Raw genomic sequence first — 20,340 nt, forward strand, 5'->3', positions numbered from 1 at the left:
GAAAAAAAAAAGGTGAACAAGGAATACCAGGTACTTCACACACCAGAGAAGAAAAAGAAATCCAAGAGCTAAAAACATATACAAATGTTCAGTCTTCTTCATAATCAAACAACGAAGACACAATTTTTACCTATAAAATTGAATGTAAAAAAATTAGAATAATCCCTACTGACAAGAGGGCAAGAAAACAAACTGTCACACATCGCTTAGTGAACATTTCTGGAAGGCAATTTAGCAATATGTGTCAAAAGCCTTAAAAATAAAACCAAATACCTTTTGACTCAGCAATTCCATTTCTCTTCAAGGAAAATAACTTCAAGAATGAGATTAACATACAAAAATGTACACTGAAGCATTTCATGTAAAAGTGAAAATCTGGAAGCCACCTAAAGCTTCAACAATATGGGAACACTTTAATAAACTAAAAACTACCTATCCAATCAATGTAGTTCTATTTTAGATATATGATGTTGAAAAGTATGGGCAAATGCTCATGATATAGTATTAAGGGAAAAAGTTACAAAATAACATGAAAAATATGATCTCAAGGTTGCACACAAAGAACATTTAAGGGTATGTACCAATATAGTAATAGTGGTTACCTATAGGTGGAAGGATTGAAGATGTTTATCTCCTTTTCTGCTAATTTTTTTTTTTTTTTTTTTTTTTTTTTTTGCTGTACGCGGGCCTCTCACTGCTGTGGCCTCTCCCGTTGCGGAGCACAGGCTCCGGACACACAGGCTCCGCGGCCATGGCTCGCGGGCCCAGCCGCTCCGCGGCATGTGGGATCCTCCGGGATCGGGGCACGAACCCGTGTCCCCTGCATCGGCAGGCGGACTCTCAACCACTGCGCCACCAGGGAGGCCCCTTTTCTGCTAATTTTTATACTATCTTCTTTTCTTTCCTTTTATTTTCTTTGGCTTGCGGGATCTTAGTTCCTCGACCAGGGATTGAACCTGGGCCCTCAGCAGTGAAAGCACGGAGTCCTAGCCACTGGACCACCAGGAATTCCCACTATCTACTTTACTACAATGAATATGTACTAATTTTGCTGGCTAAGTAACTTACCCATAACAAAGCAACAAGGTAGATATCATTATTATCCTCATTTTAAATATGAGGAAACTGAGGCACAGAGAGGTTAAGTAGCTTGTCCCAGGTCACACAGCTAATACATCATAAAGCCAGGATTTGTCCTAAATTGACCTAGCTCCAGAGCCTGATCTCTAAACCACTTTGCAGTGACTCACATTTTTAAAATAATTTAAAGTAAAATGCCAGATAATCTATAATTACATGCACTACAAATTCTTAAAGAAAGAGGATCTTTGCGGGCCAGAATTTTCAGAGCATACTGGGAGACAGGTGGTGAAGCTGGATGTTTTCTCCCATCTTACCAGGCTGTCCCTTTTCATTTTAGGTTTTCACTCAGATTATCTGAAAAGTCATCTATTTATTCCTCTATCACCATTCTCCCTCCCTTCAACACACACACACACAAACACACAGCATTCTCGAAAACTCAAACTCCAATTGGTACACTTTCCTGCTCCCTTCCCAGGCCGTGACAATTCCCTGAATACTTCTTTCCTGCTCCTAAAAGCCAAGGTGGCTCCCCCACAAATAACTCCCAGAGGTTTTGAAACAGAGCCAGACCTTGGAGGGGGGCCCCCCAGATGCAAAAGCCCTTCCATGTCCCCTGTCTCTTGTTTGTAGAAAAGCCATAGTCTCCCAGGCCTCCCCTGAGTCACAAAAGAGCAGGCTCAAGCAGTTAATGATGAGGACAAGAGAGTCACAAAATCTTTAGTTCCTCCATGAAGGACATAGATAACAGTGTCTGATGCACATTCCTGAGTTGTTTTGCAGATACTAAAACTGCCACCAGAGGGAAAAAGCTAACTGCAGGATGACCAGACTGTAGCCATGACATAAGCTGCTCTGTCTAGAGCAGTACTGAGTCTATGCCTTGCACAATTCCAAGAACTGGCCTCAAGGGAATGGGATCAAATCAACCCTGGAATTGAAGATTAACTGTGCTTAAAACAATCACGATGATGCTGATTAGACCACCACATGACCAGTTTCAAGAGGGTTGTCGGAACTGACTGTGCTGTTCTGCACGGAGGGCCCCCCACCGCCTGTGCACCCCTGAAACTCCCCTTTAAGACCTTCTGCCCCCTAACCGACAACTGGGAGGTGGTTTAGGGTATGCTAGTCTGCCATCTCCCCAGGTTGCCGGCTTCCTGAATAAAGCATCTTTTTTTTTCACCAGCCCTTGTCTCTTGAACATTGACTCCAGAGCCATGAGCAGCCAAACCTGAGTTCGGTTCCAGCTCTGGCCAGTAACGGTCTACCCAGACATATTAACTCACAATCCAGTATAAAATAAAGTATTTTCCATTTCCCTCACAAACAGAAATGTATACTATTTTTCCCCTAAGGAAGTTTCGAGTTAGTTTAGATGGAAGCAATGTAAGTTCTTGGAAAGGTGTTGTTAAAGTACAAAAGACTCTTGACAAACTATGGTGTGCCACGTATGAATAGGCAAGATTACAGGACCTTTTCCTGCGTATCATGTGACATCCCTGCTCTGGCCTCCAAACAAAAGCCTGATAGATGTAAGTGCTTGTAGATAATACTCTGAGCCATATAGGGCACATTGAGATTTCTGTAAGGGTGCACAGATGATCAAGTTGCTAGAGGCTAAAGAAATGTTTTCTGTACATTAGAAGAAAAAATATTACTAATCAGTATAAAGCAAGCTCCAGCCATCTGCTGTTCTAAAATTGGACACTTGATCATGTTAAAAAGAAGTGAAGTTCCTGCTGGTGGAAGTAGGAATTTAGACTACTAGATAAAATATCACCACTAGTGATGAAATTATCTTATTAAAGAACAATGACAGCTTTTTAACTTCAGGGACCAATAACAGTTCTCCTCAGTTACATTTCAGAAAGGAATATTTCATTCTGTTATCCCAGAGCTTATTAAAGATGAGCCACTATTACTGGTGGACTGTGGTTTTGCACCTAACTGATAAATTAGATTGAGCCATATCTCCAGTATGTAAATATACATTATCAAATCTTTGTTTTGCAAAAGTGAAACTAACAAAAGATTGCCTCACCAAGGAATGAGACTAGTTAATATAAGCTCCTTCAATTATTAAGATTTATCCAAAAACAATCTTAAAATTCACATGAAACCCCCAGAGACCTCAAATAATCAAAGCAATCCTGAGCAAAAAGAACAAAGCTAAAAGCATCATACTATGTGATTTCAAAATGTACTAAAAAGCTATAATAATTAAAAGAGCATGGCACTGGCATAAAAACAGACATATAAACCAGTGGAACAGAATAGAGAGCCCAGAAATAAATCCACAATTGATCTTCAACAAAGGTGCCAAGAACACACAAAGGACAGTCTCTTTAATAAACAGAGTTGCGAAGACTGTTTTCATCAAAAGAATAAAATTGGACCCTTATCTCACTCCACATGCAAAAATCAACTCAAAAATAGATTAAAGACTTAAATGTAAGAACTGAAACTATAAAACATAGGGGAAGAAAACATAGGGGAAAATCTTTCTGACATTGGTCAGGGCAATGATTTTTCTAATATGACCCCAAAAGTGCAGAAAACAAAAGCAGAAATAAATTGTATTGAATCAAACTAAAAAGATTCTACACAGCAAATAACGCAGTATAGAGACAATCTATGGAATGGGAGAAAATATTTGCAAGTTATCCAAAATATATAAAATGCTCAAACAGCTTAAGAGAAAGAAAACAAATAACACAATTCAAAAATAGGCAAAGTACCTCAATAGACATTTTTCATAAGAAGACATACAATTGCCAACAGATGTATGAAAAGGTGCTCAACATCACTGATCATAGGGGAAAACTGCAATGAGATATCATGTCACACCAGTTAGAATGGCTACCATCAAAAAGACAAGAGATAACAAGTGTTGGCAAGGATGTAGAGAAAAGGGGACCCCGTACACTGTTGGTGGGAATGTAAATTGGGACAGTCACTATGGAGAGCAGTATGGAGGTTCCTCGAAAAGTCAAAAATAGAACTACCATATGATCCAGCAATCCCACTTCTGGGCATATATCCGAAAGAAACGAAATCAGTATCTCCAAGAGATATTTGCACTCCCATATTCATTGCAGCATTATTCATGATAGCCAAGGTATGCAAGCAACCTAAGTGTCCATTAATGGATGAATGGCTAAAGAAAACATGATATATATATATATATATATATATATATATATATATATATATCATATTTTATCCCATACACAGTGGAATAAATTTCAGCCTTAAAAAAGAAGGGCATCCTGTCATTTGTGACAACATTAATGAACCTGGAGGGTATTATGCTAAGTGAAATGAGTCACAGAAACACAAATACTGCATAATGTCACTTATATATGGAGTCTTAATTTTTTTTTAAATTATAAATAAATAGATAGATATTTAAATAGCTGAACTCATAGAAAGAGAGTAGGCTGCCAGGGGCTGGAGAGTGAGAGCAACAAGGAGAGGTCAGTAAAAGGGTACAACCTTTCAGTTATAAGATGAATAAGGTCTGAGGATCTAATAATGTACAACATGGTGACCACAGCTGATAACACATGTAGTTGAAATTTGCTGAGAGTACTAGAACTTAAATGTTCTCACACACACAAAAAAAGATACATGTGAGGTGATGGATATGTTAATCCTTTCACAATGTTTACGTATACCAAACCACCATGTTGCACACTTTAAATATCTTACCAAAAAAAAAAAAAATCTTAGGGCTTCCCTGGTGGCGCAGTGGTTAAGAGTCCGCCTGCCGATGCAGGGGACACGGGTTCGTGCCCCGGTTCGGGAAGATCCCACATGCCGTGGAGCGGCTGGGCCCGTGAGCCATGGCCGCTGAGCCTGCGCGTCCGGAGCCTGTGCTCTGCAACGGGAGAGGCCACAGCAGTGAGAGGCCCGCGTACCGCAAAAAAAAAAAAAAAAAAATCTTAAAATTTTATTTGTCAATTATACCTCAATGAAGCTAAAGGAAAAAAAAAAAAAAACCACGGGGTGGGGGAGACAAAATTCCTCATAATATTAATATTGTTTTCTGATTAAAGAAAGCTTATTGGGGACTTCCTTGGTGGTCCAGTGGTGTAAGACTCCACACTCCCAATGCAGGGGGCCTGGGTTTGATCCCTGGTCAGGGAACTAGATCCCATGTGCCACATCTAAGAGCCCGCATGTTGCAACTAAGATCCCGCGTGCTCCAACTAAAAAGATCCTGCATGCCGTAATGAAGATCTCGCACACGTGCAGCCCAATTAATAAATTTTTTTTAATAAAAGAAAGAAAGCTTATTGAATCACGATATTGTACACCTAAAACTAATATAACATTGTAAATCAACTATACTTCAATTAAAAAAGAAAATAAAAACAAATTTTTAATAAATTTTTTTTCATTTCTTGGCAGAAGAAAAGAAAGCGTATTAAACACCTCCCCTATATCCTCTCCCAGCAAAGACCCCACTAACATGTGAGAAAAAGAATAAAGATAAGCCACAGTAAGGAATAGAACACGGAGTGGCCAAAAGCAAAGGAGAGATTTCAACAGCTATGGAAGATGGAAAGCCAGTGGAGAAGAGGTAACTTCTGTGTGAGGGGGAGGGAAAGAAGCCTCAGTTTGGTGTTTACAGAGGGGGACACTCGAGAAAGGGACAATTTTGCCCCACAGAACCCTGCTGAGGTTTGCGACTTAGAACCACTTGGCACTGGGGTGGACACAAACACAAACTGGGGAGAAACTGAAGGTCTACAGTTGTACTTGGTTAGTGGTGCCCCACACGCACTGACTCATGATAACCCTCTCTGTCTCAAACGTTTCAATATTAAAAACTATGCACACCCCCATGCGCACACAGGTGAATCACTCCGGTGCTGAGGAGGGAGCGGAGGGAAGATGCACACCTCCCAGCCCCGCCCCGCCCACGAGCTTTCACCAATGAGCACTGAGCACAGTACTGCTCTTTGTCTCCCAGCTACTCCTTTACTCCGAGGTTTCTTTCTGTCTTTATTTCATGTGCAGCTGAACAGTTTTGACCCCAAATGGCTCACAGAGATGTGTAAGTGACAGCAGTGAAGGTGCTACAAAAGTGCCTGAGGCACCTTGCAGAAGGCAAAGGATGAAATTTAAGACCAGCAGGTACTCAGGGGCTGGTGGAGGCATCTCTTACACATCACTGGGAAGACTGGATGGTGTCTGGAAGAATCCGTGACCAGTATACACATCAGGACGTCACGGAGCAGGGTGCCAAGAACAAATCCAAAGGAATTATGCATAACCACCCTGTTTGTGCTGATTCATTCAGCCCTGTCATTTCTCAGACTGCATACTGAGCTGAAAGAGTGGGTCATGATTATGAACAGTCAGCCCCCCAACTCCAGGCACAGAACACTGTCAGTCAAGCATCTGCTCTCACAAGATGGGATACAAAGAGTTTCCTTCAAATGTTCTCATTTTTATTATGAAATACTTGACACATATAAAAGACTATATTAATATATTACATATACATAGGAATAAAGATCATAATAAAACTCACTTCTCAATTTAAAAAATAGAACATAACCAATAACAGTGATATTCTTTTTTTTTTTTTTTTTGCGGTACGTGGGCCTTTCACTGTTGTGGCCTCTCCCGTTGCGGAGCACAGGCTCTGGACGCACAGGCTCAGTGGCCATGGCTCACGGGCCCAGCCGCTCCACGGCATGTGGGATCTTCGTGGACCGGGGCACGAACCCATGTCCCCTGCATCGGCAGGCGGACTCTCAACCACTGCGCCACCAGGGAAGCCCAACAGTGATATTCTTTATGCTCCACTCCAATCATATCCCCAAAGTGTAAGCACCATTTGAATTTTGTGTTTACTTTCTTTTGCCTTTATTATGGTTTTGCCACATATGTATGTAACCACAAGCCATATGTCACTTAGTTGTATTTTTCAATTTGTAAAATTGATATATTGTATTAATTCGTCGGTGGTTCCCCCCAATATTATGTTTCCTCTCTAGAGAATTTGAACAGCTTCTAAGACAAGACCTTCATATACTCTACAATTTTGCACACAGACCCTCCAATTGCCTTTTAGTCTTAAACATGAACACAAAACCAAGGACCACCAGACATTCAAGGAAAGCTTCCAAAATGAAAAGGAGGGACCACAGTAAACAAGAAGAAATAACCCTGGAGTAAACTAAAATAATTCTGGTAACTGACAAGAACTTAAGGGACTTCCCTGGGGGTCTGGCAGTTAAGACTCCAGTATTCCACTGCAGATGGGGCTGGGTTCAATGCCTGGTAGGGGAACTAAGATTCCACATGCTGTGCTGTGTGGCCAAAAAAAAAAAAGATAAGAACTTAAAAAAAAAACAACTTGAATTAGTATCCTCAGAGATTAAAGAAAGTATTATAGAACAAGTTAAAATGAAAAAAATGATCAGAGAACCAAAGAGATTTCTTGGAAATAAAAATGTTATTGACAAAATTTTTTTTTATTCAATAGAAGGAACGAAAGTAAGTTTTAAAAATCTCCCAGGAAATAGAACCAAAAGACAGAAGAGGCAGAAATAGAGACAGAAAAGTTAAGCAAAAAGAGAGGCTCAATTCAATAGGTCTTCTGCATATCAGAAGTTTTAAAAGAGAAAACAGAGTAAGAGGACAGGAGAATTACCAAAGAAATGATAGAATAAAATTTCCCAGAAGTGAAGAGCATGAATCTCTATAGTGAATGGGACAACGAATGAAAAAAACTAACCACATCAAGTGGTTGACGTTTCAGAATTATCCAAATTCCCTACATGGAGAAGAAAAGGTCATTTTAAGAAGAGGATAAGAATCCATTTCTTTTTCTCTTCTTCCTCACCACTCTGGAATGGGTTTGACAGTGTATAACATAACCATTTGCAGATGTGGAAAAGCAGGCAGCCAATCAGTTACACTAAAAGCTCGAGACCATCTTAGAAGTAAACGAGGCACAATTTATTGCTCATGTTAAGCAGTAGGATTTGGTGAGTTTACAAAGCACTAAAATAAAATTAGAAGCTACAGCTATAAATAAAAGCTAGTCTTGGAAGGGATCACTGTTCTTCACTTTACTAGTCCTGTTTCCCACAAGTTGAAAGACCTTATGCTGAGCATAAATAATATTTTGTGAAGCAGGAAATTAAATTCCCACCACGAAGATATTGAAAACTAAAAACTGATCTTGGTGGTCAATGAACAGAGTGCCTATGTACTTTTCTGTGTTTTAAAATGTCTCTTAAAATAAATAAAAGGCTCAAATAACAAGAGATCAGTTAAAACAGAAAGTCTGTTATAGGAATTGCCCAAATCTTGCCCAATCTTTTACTGCCTTATCCAACAGACCTTATTTTGTCTCTAAAACAAAATGTTACATATGAAAAACAGAACACAGACTTGTGAAGCCCACTCCAATCAGGACTTGCAAGTATTGGTTTTTCATAAGCAATCTAGTCATCATAATGAGTCCTCGTGGTTCCACGCCCTACATGTGCTCTTAGCCTTTACCAGGTACTCACTTCACTCCAGGTCTTTACCCCGTAGCACAGAGACATCTTTGTTCCTAAGGCAGACAGATAGAAGCCAACAGGGAGCTTGTATTATGTGTCTAGAAAGAACTGTTCATTATTCACCCATCTCTGCCACAAATAAATTTCAATAACCTTGACTCTGCAAAACAGCCTGATCCCAAATGAACACAAACTCTGCAAACTTAGTTCACTACATTTTTGAAACTAGCAACCAGTCACTTCTAATGAGCCTGTGGAATGAGGTAGAATACAAATATATTAGTTTTTAGCTATATTTTTACGATATGAATTGTATGAAACTCAGTGTGACAGCTACTCAGTTTATTAGACAAACTTCCAGGGGTGTAAAGATTCAATAACATCATTTCTAATACTCTATTCACAAGAGTTCGGATTGAATACTACACTCATTTCTGCAGCTGTGTGAAGTCCTATCAAACTACAACACATTAAGGGGCTTAAACTCATCATATTTTACTAATGTTCCTAATTTTCCTTTATGAATGAACCCAAAACATCTTTATTTAACAAATGATACTGAGTTATGAGTGAATGTGGGCAATTAAAAAAATTTAAATCCTATGTGGTATTTATACAATGGAATATGACTCAGCAATAAAAAAGAATGAAATAATACCATTTGTAGCAACATGGATGGACCTACAGATTATCATATTAGGTGAACTAAGTCAGACAAAGAAAGACAAATATCATACGATGTCCCTTATATATGGAATCTAAAAAAATGACACAAATGAACTTATTTACAAAACAGAAATAGACTCACAGACATAGAAAACAAACTATGGTTACCAAAGGGGATAGCAGGGGTCGGGGGGGGGAGAGAAATTAGGAGCTTAGGATTAACATACACACTACTATATATAAAACAGGTAAACAACAAGGACCTACTGCATAGCACAGGGAACTATACTCAATACCTTATCTTGTAATAATCTATAACGGAAAAGAATCTGAAAAAGAATATGTGTGTGCGTGTGCGTGTGTGTGTGTGTGTGTGTGTGTATAACTGAATCACTTTGCTGTATACTTGAAACTAATACAACATTGTAAATTACCTATACTTCAATAAAAAATGTAAATCCTGGGCTTCCCTGGTGGTGCAGTGGTTGAGAATCCGCCTGCCGATGCAGGGGACATGGGTTCGTGCCCCGGTCTGGGAAGATCCCACATGCCGCAGAGCGGCTAGGCCCGTGAGCCATGGCCGCTGAGCCTGCGCGTCCGGAGCCTGTGCTCCGCAACGGGAGAGGCCACAACAGTGAGAGGCCCGCGTACCGCAAAAAAAAAAAAAAAAAAAAAATGTAAATCCTAAATTATTAGCATCAGCTTTATATCGGACATAAGTTGATTTAACATAAAGCCATGAACCTCATACTTTATACTGCTAAATCACTTAGGTAACTATATATCTTCCTACAGACAGCACATAATAAATACTGTTGCACAAGTTTACAACCTGTCATAAGAAATTTCATCTCACACCAATTCTGTTCTGTCTCATCAACTAATATACCCTCTATACTACTCGTGTTCACCCCTGTTCAACTTGCTTCCCCTCCTTCATATATTCTTCCTGCTCCATAGCAATGCTCTTCTGTCATTTCCAGTAACGTCTCCTACTTCACATAAAGGCATATGTGATATCTGAAGCTGTTGATCCCACATTTTAGAGTTCAGGATCCACCATTTAAGACCAGTATCTCGGGTGGGGGGGATGAACTGGGAGATTGGGATTGACATATATACACTACTATGTATTAAACAGATAACTAATGAGAACTTACTGAATAGCACAGGGAACTCTACTCAATGCTCTGTGGTTACCTAAATGGGAAAGAAATCTAAAACAAGAGGGGATATATGTTTACATATAACTGATTCACTTTGCTGTACAGTAGAAACTAACATAAAATTGTAAAGCTACTATACTCCAATTAAAACAAAACAAAACAAGAGACCAGTATCTCAGATGAATGACCAAGCCAAAGAAAAATCTATTAATAGATAAGTGTATGTATTTGGATTAATATAATGGTTTTAGTCAGACATAGAGACTGAGCATAAAAAATTACCGTGAAAACTCTTAAAAATATTAACTCATTAAGTGTGAGGTAGAAAGTTTGCATTTAATAATGTTTAACTTTGATGACATGCCTATAAGATACGCAGCATTTGAAGGTAGAGACTTACAAACAGGTTTCCCAATAGTACGACACTTTTTACCCATCCAATTTATAGCAGCCAGTCCCCGAGATGGCTCCCAATAATCCATACCTCCTATATTCATGCCTTTGTGGAGTCCCCTTCTACAGTGAATCAAGACTGGATCTCTGTGACCAACAGAACACGGTGAAAATGACAATGCATTGCAGCTTCTGTCTTGACCTCTTGGATTACTCACTCAGGTCAGCTGCCATGCCATAAGGACAGTCAAGCAGCCATGTAGAAAGGAACTGAGGCCTCCCACCAGCAGCCATCCCCAACATGCCAACCAAGTGAGCAAGCCATCTTAAAGTAGATGACTCCTGCCCCAGTCAAACTTTCAGATGACTGTAGCCCCAGTTAAATCTGTCTGCAATCTTATTGAAAGACCAGAGTCAGAACTTCTCAACTGAGCCACTCTCTAATTCCTGACTGACAGATTCTGAGAGATAATAAATAATTATTGCTGTTTTAAGCTGCCAAGTTTTGGGGTGATTTGTTATATACCTTTAGTAACTGGAACATAATTTTACCCAACATAATCCAGGCCTAATTTTCAATGTTGTCCTTCATGAAAGATCCTAACTCTTGAATGAAAAGTTTATGTGATTATGGCTTATGTTTTATATAACCAGTGGTCAAGAAGCCCAGCTATTTTGATACATAAGTAGTAAAGAAAAGAAAGGAATAGAAGATGTGATGGGCTGAATTGTGTCCCTACAAAATTCATATGACTATATTTGGAGACGTGGCCTTTAAAGAGGTAATCAAGTTAAAATAAGGCCATTAAGGTAGGCTCTAATCCAACAGTACTAGTGTCCTTATAAGAAGGGAAAGAGAAACCAGGAGTTCACATGCACAGAGAAAAGACCATGTGAAGACACAACAAGAAGGTGGCCATCCACAAGCCAAGGAGAGAGGCCTCAGGAGAGACCAAATCAGCTAACATCTTTTTTTTTTTAAGTTAAAAAAAATTTTTTTGCAGTATAGTTGATTTACAATGTGTTAATTTCTGCTGTACAGCAAAGTGACTCAGTTACACATATGTATACATTCTTATATGTATATATAAGAATATATATATATTCTTTGCCATTATGGTTTATCATAGGATATTGAATATAGTTCTCTGTGCTATAAAGTAGGACCTTGTTGTTTATCAAATCTGCTAACACCTTGATCTGAGATTTTCCAGCCTCCAGAACTGTGAGAAAATAAATTTCTGTTGTTTAAGCCACCCAGTCTGTGGTACTTTGTTACAGCAGCCCTGGAAAACTAATACAGAGGGGAAACTCATAGATTTAAAAAAAAAAAAAAAAAAAAAAAGACTTAGAAGACATAACAAAAACTTTTTATGGAACAACACTAAACCATAGTGTCCAGACTTACAAGAAAGTGATTACTACAGCAAATAATACAGGCAGCCTTCACTTTACATGGTTATAATGTGCACAATTTCAGGTCCCACAGTTTAAATTACACCAGTCCTCCAACAACACAGCTCAAATCTCACTTACCATGGTGAATTAACGTTCAGAAACTGCATGAGGTACAAACTTCACTAACAGCACTCCAGTCTACAAATCACTATGTAATTAATAGATGACCATCATGATCAGTGACCAATCATGTCACATCTTTCCAAGTCTGTCAGTGATTGGTCACTCATTTGTTACTCGGTTCACACAGACAGCAAACCATGTATCTGTGTTGTCTTCTTGTCTCCCAGTGAAAAACCCACATAATAGCTTACCAAAATAAACAATTAAAATAGGTAATTAGCCAACAAAGAAGAAAGTGCAGCAAAGAAATCAAAAGTGGTAACACTGGAAGTGAAATTTGAATGGAACAGGATGGAGTCACAGAAGAAATGTTTGACTGTGGGAAAGTTGATGCGCTACCACCCGAAGCCTCTAGATGTGCAGCCAGAGGAATTGAATGTAGGGAACTGATCGCCATAAATGACGAAAGTGTGGAGATGAAAAGAATGAAGAAATGACGCTGCAAAAAGTCCACATTAAAACAACTCCTGCAGATACTTCACAACACTGAAAACGCAAAGGATAAAATGTTGGAAACTGATCCAAACTTCTACAGGAGTATGCAAGTTCATCAAGGCATAGAAAAGATGCTTGTTGAAGATGCAGACTAGTATATATAGGAAGGATAAACAACAAGATCCTATTGTATAGCACAGGGAACTATATTCAATATCCTGTGATAAACCAGAATGGAAAAGAATATGAAAAAGAATGTATATATATGTATAACTGAATCACTTTGCTGTACAGCAGAAATTAACATGACATTGTAAATCAAGTATACTTCAATAGAATAAATTTTGAAAAGAAAAGATGCTTGTTCTGTATCATAAATTATAGGATGGGAAAAGGCAAACCAAACTCTTGATAAGATTTTACAAAGAAATAAAAGTCTAATTCTCAATGTTGCTAATGTTTTCAATTACTGTGTACTAAATTTTAGTATTTTTTCATTTCCCTCTACAATTATAACAGACAGTAAAAGAGTTTTTAATGTTCTGGCCAAACATTTAAAGGTCTCAGAACAATCGCAATTTCTCCCACTGATTATTAAGATAGCCTATCAGGATTTCAGCATTTCTTTATAGTACCACAGTGCCATGTAAGGCAAGGACTGCCTGTAGTTAATTTGGAGGAAGAGAGGGAGTTATGATTGAGATGCAACCCAAGGAGGGGCTTCTGGGGTGACTGGCAAAGTTCGATTTCCTGACTGGCGTGGCTGTTACAAGGGTATTTGGCTTATAATAATTTGTTAAGCTAAAAAATGTTTCCGGGCCTCAAATCCATGGGGGCAGGGGACTAGTCAGTGAGGACCCATCTGAAACATGGGTCCAGTGGTCACCTTTCTAAGAGAAAAGAAAAGGAGAACCACAGAAGTAAGAAGGTGACTCGGCAGAGGGCACAAAGGCTGCTGTCAGACATGAAATTGGAACCCAAGCCTCCTGGCAGCCAAGTCGCACTCTTCTCTTTAAAGCCTGCCAGTCTCCCACGAAACAGAGTTCTCCTGAAGGGCATCTGTATTGTGCAAGAGAGGTAATTCAGCAGGGTTTGAATGTAGAGGCCTGGGGTTTTAAGATACATTACCTAATGCTAATAAGAAAGAAAAAGACAAATACGTAGGGAGGCCAAGAGAGAGTCACTGACCTTAAAATTTTTTTTTCCTCAATTATTTTTCAGGTAGAGAGATTAGGCTTTGCAGAGAAGAGTAACACAGTTTGGCCTCCCTGATCCTAGGGCAGCAATACTCTCAAACTTAATGAATGCCATTTATTCTGTGGGGCTGAGTGCTGGGGATTTATGGTACCTGGTTAGGTTACAATCAATACTTGGTCTTTCCTTTTACTTTTTTTTATTATTTTTAATTTTTAAAAATTAAAACAATTTTTATTTTATATTGGAGTATAGTTGATTAACAATGCTGTGTTAGGTACAGGTGATTTTACAGTTACAGTTACAGCAAAGTGATTCAGTTGTACCCATAGAGGTATCCATTTTTTTTGATTTTTCCTTTTAGATTTAGTACTATAACATAGAATTTTTCCCTTCACTTAAATACCCTAATAGCCTCTGACATTGCTTTTTTCATACAAAATCCAGAACTTCCCTGGCGGTCCAGTGGTTAAGACTCCGCGATTCCACTGCAGGGGCCACGGGTTCTTTTCCTGGTTGGGGAACTAAAGATCCCGCATGCTATGTGACACGGCCAAAAAGAAAAAAGAAAAAAGTCCATCATAGCTTCTGTCTATTTACTGATTTGGGGAATATGTTTTCTCTCCACTATATACACAGCTTTTATTAACACTAACAAGAAGTACGCCTTGTACACCTGAGACATTAACATCCATCCTATTTAGTTGGCTGGTAAATTCAAAGCAAATACTACGTCTCTTAAGATTTACTCTCTTACCCTCAAAGTTAATGTCTCTGACATTAAGGGAATTCCAAAGGCTGGGGAGAGAAGGACATAATAAGAAACAGCACGGAAGTCCTGGGGCAAAATCTGGTACGATATTTCATGTTCTACTTTTAGACACAAAAACATGGTCACTTTGAACACAGTCAATTATAAGCACAGTGTTAGTGGTTTTGAGTCTTTAAATACCAAGGGAAGAATATAAATTTGTGAACTTAGGATTTAAAAGGACAGAAATGCACTGAGCATCAAGACAATTAGTTTTTGGTATATCAAAATAATCTGTTTTTAAAGACAGAAGCCTTATTTTTTTCAAAATGGCCTTTTCTCAAGGGTTTAGTAATAGGAAGGAAAGAAATTCTGGTGTCTAGAGATAAATTAGACCTGTTGCATATTTTGCAGGGAAGAAAAGGAATGATCTAAAGCTATCATTTTAATAAAAATAGAAGATGGTTGTTTATTTAGCAGCCTCTTGAGAACATGTTCCCTGATGGTATTCCTAACTTCCCGGCAATGCTGGGCTCCCTTAGAGGGTATACTTTGAATGATTAGTAATTCTAATCATATATTAAATATCCTGGGTCTAAGGGAACTCATTATTGAAAGGAATCCTTTGATAATCTTACATAGGATTCTTTAAATCCTTATTAGCATATGCTTTTGAAATCAGTTTCCCAAGACATCTCCCAACAGGAAGGTATCTAATTAGCTGTTAAGTCCTTCATTGGATGATAAAGTGTTTACTTTACATTTCAGAGTACAAAATACCCTGGCTTACATCCAATCAAACACCCAGGTTTATTTCAGCAGGGCAGCAAAGACGGAAATGTTTAAAGGCACATGATCCTCAATTTTAACACTGCTTTTGAACAGCAACACAGCTCCACTCGTAGTAAGTACTGAAAGCGTGAGGTTCTTTGATTCTTCCTTCAAGTTTTTATTTTCCTGGTTTTTGTTTTCGGACTTTTTTTTTGCCGGGGGGGGGGGTGTCTCACTTTTTTCCATATTGTATTAAAACCCAACAGGTGCCAGGGGATTTTGCCATTATTCATTAGTGGCTTTGCAGCTCTTTACTCAGTTTTTGAATAGCAAATGGAGGAAAACAAAGGCTTCAGTGAGCAAACCGTTCATTAAGTATCACATAACCTAGGGTAATACATTCTGGAGATTAAGGAAATTATAAACCATTAAATCAGCATCCGTTCTTAAAGCACCTATAAAGCACCTGGACTTAGGTTCTTCCTCTCATGGTAACTTCTTCTGCTATTAACTTTTATCTTGATTTTTAAAAAGAGACAGCTAGCCCAGGGCTATACTGCTAATTCTAGCTTTAATTTGTTCCCTCTTAGCATCAGGAGGCATACAGAGCTGCAACGTAAATGAATCACTTTCTCTGAAGCCCCAGTGCGAACTTCCCTTTCATTATTTCTATTTGAAAGCAAAGCAGCAGATGGCTGTATAGGTGCAGTCAGGCAGTCAATGATTTGATTTATACGATAAGCCCACTGCCAGGTCTCTCTGCACATGTTCAGAATGCTGATGATGAACGCCGCTGGGCAGTCCCCCTTTGGTTCCAAGCTCTCCTATATAGTAGGCAAGGCTTCAATTCCGGCTGAGTCAAGAAGCATATCTGGAGCTGTCAGAGAAACTATTTCTAGGGACCCAAAGACAAGTTGCCACAAGGGTCTGAGTTACTTGAAGTCCAGGCCACCTGCATCAGAATCTGGGGTGCCTGTTACACGTGCATCTTCCCAGGCCTGATGAATCAGGACCTAAGGAATGAGGGTGGGCATCTTTGAATTTGAATAGAGTTCCCAGATGATTCTTATACATGGTAAATTGGAAATGGATTGGTCTAAGGAAGCCTACTGGAAGACAGACTGGCAGATAGCGACTAGAAGGTCAACTGAGCAACTTGCCCAAGGTCACTTAAAGTCTACTTTAACTACCTCGATAGGTAGGTTTTATTATCCTCACTATGACGGCGAAGTGTGGGCCAGAGATTAAGTAAATCCTAAGCAGGAGCAGAGTGACCTCAAACCAAGTTACACTAATTTTAAGGGTTTAAGGGTCTAGTGAAAGGGTTAGCAAACTTTCCATAAAGGGATACTAAGTAAGTACATTAGGTGTTGTGGGCCGTACGGTCTCTGTGACAGTTACCCAACTCTGCCAGTATAGTGTGAAAGCAACCACAGGAGGTATGTAAATCAATGAGTATGGCTGTGTTCTAACAAAACTGTACAAAACAGGCAGTGGGCTAGACTTGGCCCATGGCTATAATTTGCTGACCTTTGGTCTAGTGCATCTTTAATTCCAACATGGGCACCATAAAATGTAACTTTAAAAGAAAAAAACTAGGACTTAAAAGATGGTAAATATTCATTATTGGGACCTCTTCCTTAGGTAGAACAGCCCAGTCTCAACTAGTAATGGGTAAAGGAAACACTACTACAGGCTGACCTCGAAGACATTGTGGATTTGGTTCCAGACCACTGCAATAAAGTGAATACTGCAATAAAGCAAGTCACACGAGTGTCTTGGTTTCCCAGTGCATATAAAAGTTATATTTACACTACACTGTAGTCTATTTAGTATGTAATAGCATTATGTCTTAAAAATGTACATACTTAATTTTAAAATATTTTATTGCCAAAATAGGCTTACCATTGTCTGAGCTTTCAGTGAGTCATAATTTTTTTGCAATAGTAACATCAAAGATCACTGAACACAGATCCTCATAACAAATATACTAATAATGAAAAAGGTTGAAATATTGCAAGAATTACCAAAACGTGACACAGAGACACAAAGTGAGCAAATGCCATTGGAAAAATGGTGCCGATGGACCTGCTCAATACAGGATGACCACAAATCTTCAATTTGTAAAAAACACAGTATCTGTGAAGCACACTAAAGCAAAGCACAGTAAAGCGAAGAGCAATAAAACAAGATATGCCTGTATAGTTAGTGTAACTACTAAAGTTCTGGACCACTTTCTCCATGACTCCAGCTAAGTACCGGGATCCTTCACACTCGATATTCTCCATTTCTAGCTGTCGGATGCTGAATATAGCCAAATGGCACCCTCCTAGGCACAAAATGGCTTCAAGCAAATAAGATAAACAGATCCAAATCGTACAACATTAATTTCCCTTAAGAGCAAATAAGTAGGGCTTCCCTGGTGGTGCCATGGTTAAGAATCTGCCTGCCAATGCAGGGGACACGGGTTCGAGCCCTGGTCCGGGAGGATCCTGCATGCCATGGAGCAACTAAGCCCGTGCGCCACAACTACTGAGCCTGTGCCCTAGAGCCTGTGAGCCACAGCTACTGAGCCCGCGCACCTAGAGCCCGTGCTCTGCAACAAGAGAAGCCACCGCAACGAGAAGCCGGCACCACAACGAAGAGTAGATTTCGCTCACCACAACTAGAGAAAGTCCGCGCACAGCAACGAAGACCCAACGCAGCCAAAAATAAATAAATTAAAAAAAAATTAAGATCTTTAAAGAGCAAATAAAAGTGACACATACATTTATGATTGTGTAATACATCCCACGGTGAAGACTGTTTTTCTTTTTTTTGAAGAAGAAGAAGAAAAAAATGTTCATACCTGCCTATTGCCAGCAGCTGGAAGTAGTTTTAAATTACTATGAGAACATTCATGAACCCAATAAGATATGCATATTCTTGTTCTTTGCTAATCTTCCTCTTTGCTAATGTTCCATCTTTCTCAAATGTACAATTCTCTAGGGGGCTGGGTGACTCTGAATAAATAAAATATACTTCATTCCCTAATAAATGTATAAAACTAGATGGCTTAATCCCATTTTTATTTGCTCAACAATTATGACAAAATTGTTTCCCGTATGAAGGTCTCATCCACACTTTACACTACAAAGACATAACACTTGCTGTTTGGAAAGTGAGAAATAAATAATATGAAGGCAGTTACACTGAACTGACCAGTTAAAAGACTAGCATATTAATATAAAAGATGGCTACTTATCCACCAAAGAGTCCTGTTCCCCTTCTAAAGTGAATAATTACTGGGAATTCCCTGGTGGTCCAGTGACTAGGACTCAGTGGCCCTGGGTTCAATCCGTGATCGAGGAACTAAGATCCCGGAATCTGCATGTGCAGCCAAAAAATAAAAAACTAAATAAATAAATAAAGTAAATGATTATTGGTCAGAAGCAGCTGTCTGGCCAGGCGCTATATTTCCCAGTCTCCATAAATTGAGGTGGGGCTCTGAGCTGCTTCTGGCCAATAGAATGTGAGCAGAAGTGATGTTTTCACATGAGAAACCACATGTTGAAAATGATGGTATAACAGGTTGGAAGGAGCCTTTATCTCGAGTCACTTGCAGAAGAGCTAACCAGGAGAGCTGCTCAACCAGGAATAACCTATTTGGACTTCAGGTGAGCTGGAAATAAACTTTTACTGGATTAAGCTACTGAGATTTGGAGATGTTTGTTACAGCAGTTAGCCTACCCTAACAGAATATATTTTGAGTTGGATAAATGAGTCAAGTCATAACTTGTTGAAGGGTTTCTAAGATGAATGCAAATATTGAAGAATCACATGTATAAGAAAAACTTGAAAGTTACAGTTTTTCCCATTTATGCAATCCATTCATATGGGTTAAAAACCAGTCTGAATGACTAGAGAGTTCTATTTATAAATAAATTCTGATACTAACATCTTTTATAACAATACATCATTGCAATAGCTCACCTAAATCACTGGATACTCCACAAGGTAGAATGTATTACATGATATATTTATAATACATTCAAAACATAAAGTGTAAACCAGAAGACAATCTGAAAATTAAATTTGCATTCCCCAAGGCAGAATCTACTGAACTTGAGTCATTCAGGACCACTTCATGAGTTTTCCAGAGCTGTACCTCAAGTATTATTTTCTTCCTATTTTTCTGGAGCCTAAAGAGGTTAGGGACAGAAATGGCAGTTGTGAGGCTGAGTCCTGCACACACTCTAATTCCACATCTGCCCACTAGGGACTCCAAGATAGTTTGCTATGGGGCTCCTCTGGCCCTTGAGGAATGATCCTGGAATTTGTAGGATATAGGAGAGAATGGCAGGAGGCTCTGAGGGAAAAGAATTGTTCCGGCTTCTCTCAGGTTTAAACAGAAAGAAAGCCTCTGGAGGCTGGTAAGGGGAAACATATACCAGAAAACTGAAAGGGGCTAAGACACCCAAGTGAAAGAGCCTGTTATGCGGTGGGTAGAGCTCTGTAAACAACATTTTCTTGCATTGCTTACTAACCATTTTTGGGTTAGGGAACCATGTGAGAATATAACAAAAGCTATGGAATGTCTTCCCTCTCATATATACAAATGAGCATTCACTTAAATACCTACACCTAAATTCTGGGTGCTCTTAGAGCATCTGTAGCCCATCAATGAACCTCAGGTTAAGAATCCCTATTTCAAAGTAAGTCAGACAGAGAAAGACAATATCATATTTATATGATTATATGTGGAATCTAAAAAAGGAGTACAAATGAA

General features: G+C 39.0%; 1 protein-coding gene across 2 annotated transcripts in view; it reads right to left on the bottom strand.

The window, feature by feature from the left end:
• ANKRD6 (ankyrin repeat domain 6) overlaps positions 1-20,340 on the bottom strand; it is a 215,981-nt gene that overhangs the window by 184,490 nt on the left and 11,151 nt on the right. The window lies entirely within an intron of this gene.

This window comes from Mesoplodon densirostris, chromosome 12 (assembly GCF_025265405.1).
Source record: "Mesoplodon densirostris isolate mMesDen1 chromosome 12, mMesDen1 primary haplotype, whole genome shotgun sequence".
In the NCBI taxonomy this organism is placed as follows: domain Eukaryota; kingdom Metazoa; phylum Chordata; class Mammalia; order Artiodactyla; family Ziphiidae; genus Mesoplodon; species Mesoplodon densirostris.